Raw genomic sequence first — 3,954 nt, forward strand, 5'->3', positions numbered from 1 at the left:
GGCCTGTAAGGAGCATTCAGTGGTCACCTCAGTACACTCCACAACCAACAAGCCAATCTATTGCAAACGGATTCATAATCACAGAAAGTTAAATGATCTCCATGTCTAACTACATGCAGTATCCTGCTAATATTAATGCATTAATGAGTTATGATCTATTGATATAGAGGGGACAAGTTTCTACATTGAGAGCTTCAACTTCCAACACTGTTGGTACATTTTCCTGATGAAGCTCTCATGCTTTCACTAAATAACATTGGCTTGCTGGCATTGGCCTGACTTTTGTAACCCTAATTATTACCTGGGAATGTCGCTGCTTTAATTCCCACTGGAGCCATGAAAATAATACTAATGTAAATTGTTCTGACACAAGTCCCGAGCCAGGAAATTTCCGGAGCATCCACATGGAAAATGATGTGCGGCTCCTGATGTAGGAATGGAAAACTGCGAAACCATTTTTGGGTTGCAACCAGAGATAATCTGCGATTCTCGGGTTTCTCGTGGTCTTGAGCTAATCTATTCTTGAAACATTTGGAGGCTTGGTGAAGGGAGCGGAGCAAATAATCCTGTGACAGATTTTAAAACAACGCCAAGGAGCATTCATACCTGACGGAACGAGTCAGTCTGGTGAGGCAAGCAGGAGGATGCCAGGTCTGCTATTCTGGACTCGATGATCCGTGATATGTGAAGCGGATTCCTGTTTGATAGCTTTGGTGACTGCGAGAAAAGCTACTTCAAAGGGGAGGCATTCCTCCCGAAATGAAACTGGCATGTGGCTCCCACTCAAAGTAATATGTAGAAATGCACCTCAAGGTGCCTGATAGCCATCGTGTTTCATAGGTCTTATATCAGTCTTGGCAGGTCGTACGCCCTCAAAGCACTGCTGCTTTACCACTGCGCTTTACCGTAGCCAATGTCAGCATATAAACCGATTACTCACTCCCAACAAACCGAAACATAAAAAACACAGGAAAGGTTTGGCAGTTTAGACGTCCAAGAAAAACTGCCATGAGGACATAGTGAGCGGAGGCCGTTTCAAATCTTCAAAGCCTCTCCACGAGGACATGGTCAAAAGCCCGAGTCTCACTAGAACATGGGACTCTATATCTTGAAGGATGAATACCATTTTACTGAACATCACAAGCCCATTTGTTTCATGTCTTTAACTGGGACACAAGCAGGTTTCCGCGGCGCACAAAGGCTAGCTAAACTAGCTAGCAAGTTTAGCTCATGTTTGTTGTTGAGCTTTATGGCAAACCTAACCTTCCTGGTTCCACGTGTCACATTAACTAGCAACAGCAGGAGTCTCGGGGCCTTTCTCGCGATGTGTCCTAGTCTGCACGTGTTCTCGTAGGCTTGTACAATTGTTCCAATTCAAAAGACTCCATCATTTTTGAATTCGATCCACTGCTTTCGGAGGGGTGAGGTCCTGCTGGCGCAACATGGCCAGTATCCGGCCGGCCTCATGGTTCCCTGGGGAGACCTGCCTTTTCATCATGAGACTTTTTACAATCTGCCGCTTCTATCGATGTCTCTGAACCGGTTAAACATGAGATATGATTTGGTTTGTGTGTCTGTATCAAGCAATCTGTGGTCTCAGGGAATAAATGCGTTAGCAGTCTGTGGTTTAAAACTCGGTAGTAACAGACAGAACATAACGCCACCCTAATTGTGTTTTGTGAAAAACATCCCTGATGGGAATCCTTTCCCTCTTGCGTTTTTGTTTTTCAACACATGAATGTTTTAGTGAGCCATTAATTGTTGTTGAGGTTTTCTTTTCTTTCTTTCCCACCGTCACATGTCATCTCCTGAGGCGAAAGGAAATCCACGAGACAAAGTGAAGCGATTTGTCTGAGAGAAGCGCACCGAGCTGACAGCTCCTTTCGGCAGCGTGTGAGCGATGACTGAACAAGTTCCCCGTCTGTCAGGAATGAGCAGGACAGAGTGTATTTTGACATAAACACGGAGGGGGTGCTGTGAACCCATTTGACCTTCTGTTGTCTCCGAGTGCCCCCGAGCGCTGCCTTGCTGGTTAGATGTTGGTCTTGAGCTGACTGTGTTATCAGCCTTTGGTGTGGATTTTTTTAAACTGAATGTTTCATACCAGGGATTTTCTAGAAGGTCATGCAGAACTTCGTCATTAATGTCCCTCACTGGCTAGACTGGCCTTTGTCCACAGTAAATCAGTAAACACCAACATTTCCATGTCAATGCAGAAAACCTATGTGCATATTTCCATAATTTTTGGAGAAGTAGTTGCTTACTTGTTGGGAGTTAGATGAAAATATCGATTCCGCTCTCAAAAGCTATTAGCAGTCAATTAGCAGTCAAGGCGCACTGGGAACAGTCATAAAACTGTCAAAAGCAGAAAGACGGCCTACGTGTACATGCTTTGTCTCAAATGTTTAATCTGTGGTATTCACATTCTCATCTAATTCTTTGCCAAAAAGCAAGTCCCCGTGTGTCTCAAACTGTCAAACTAAGCCATACATCAACTGGAACCTTTTTGAAAACACTGATGCACCCTAATCCTTTTGTACCCTAAATGACTGCTCAATGTCCGTTCTGTTTGCGTTGCACCTCATGGTGGGCAGTCGGCTCAGATGCTGGAGCTGAAGGCAGTTTGTAGAGTGTCAGGGTTGTGTTTGTGGAGTTCTTTGGTGGAGGGAGATAAGCCTCGATGGATGTGGCGCTGACAGATCGCTGACAGGAGGCTCAGACGTCTGTGTGTGTCATTGACCAATAGCCCGCAGCTTTCAGTAGCACAGACGAGAGCGTCCTGCTGGGTTTGATCCTGCACTCATTTCCAGCCGAGTAAAATGATTTTTGATGGATAAAGGGGTAAAAAGTTCAATTCCAACGGAATGTTTCCCTCTCAAATAGACGTCCTTGGCTGGTCTCAACAATAATAAGCGTTGTCTTTTCAACAAAACATTGTTTTATTTTCTACTTTTGTCACAGACTACAGCAGCATCCATCTTGCCAAACTGTAATGCTGGTACACCTTCCATCAAAAGTAAATTGGCAACTGTGTGGAGAGCATGAGGGAACGTTTGGAGACAGACATGAGGCCATTATTCGGTGCTGCCAAGCAGACAAATTAAAAGGGGAAAAGAAAATCGTCCTCGCTCCAGCAAAGATGAAATATTTCACAGTTAAAAGTTCTGTGAAAGCTGAAATGAAGCGGCCTCTCTTCATTTTCTTTCAAGTGATCGTCACCTGAGCTGCTTAGTTTATGAGCTTTTCGCCCACCGTTGTGGCGAAAGCTCATAGACTAAGCAGGTCCTCCACTTTTGATTTCTTGAAACACAAAGTGTTCAAAAACAAACGCGGAGCGTCTGAATAACTTTCTCTCGTAGTTGGAACAGGCACCAGGCAGCGATGTCGCAGTTGAAAGTCTGGACAAATCTGGACTTCTTCCACCGCAAACGTTATTCACAAAACGATCATAGAACCAACTATTTAGTTAAGCGTAAAGCACTATCATAAATAAATGTCCCTTGGTTCTATCTCCTTTTTTTCTCCAATCAATGTCGTCGTAGCCTTATTAAGGAGGTGCCAGCTATTGTGTCGGTTTTAAATCTACTAAAAGAATAGTTATTTTGATGATAGATTATATAATATCCCCTTGCTGCTTCATTCTATAAAAATAAGCTGGCAGGCGGTTGGCTTAGTTTAACATGACTGTAAAAAGGGGGGAACAACTAGAAGGAAAACCAGCTAATAACTGCACATTATTTAGCTTTCCAGCTGCTCAGTGATCTTTGAGCAGCTGGAATCTTTTGACCTTTGCAAAGAGCAATGCGAGTCATTTCTCTCTGCTTCCCTTCTCTATGCTAAGACAAGCTAACCATCTAAAGTATGATGGCTCCATATTCAGCATTCAGATATCCAACTGTATGACTTTGTGAATAAACACGTTATAACAAACAACATAAAGACATGAAAACCAAA

Source organism: Gasterosteus aculeatus, chromosome 4 (genome assembly GCF_964276395.1).
Source record: "Gasterosteus aculeatus chromosome 4, fGasAcu3.hap1.1, whole genome shotgun sequence".
Taxonomy (NCBI): Eukaryota; Metazoa; Chordata; class Actinopteri; order Perciformes; family Gasterosteidae; genus Gasterosteus; species Gasterosteus aculeatus.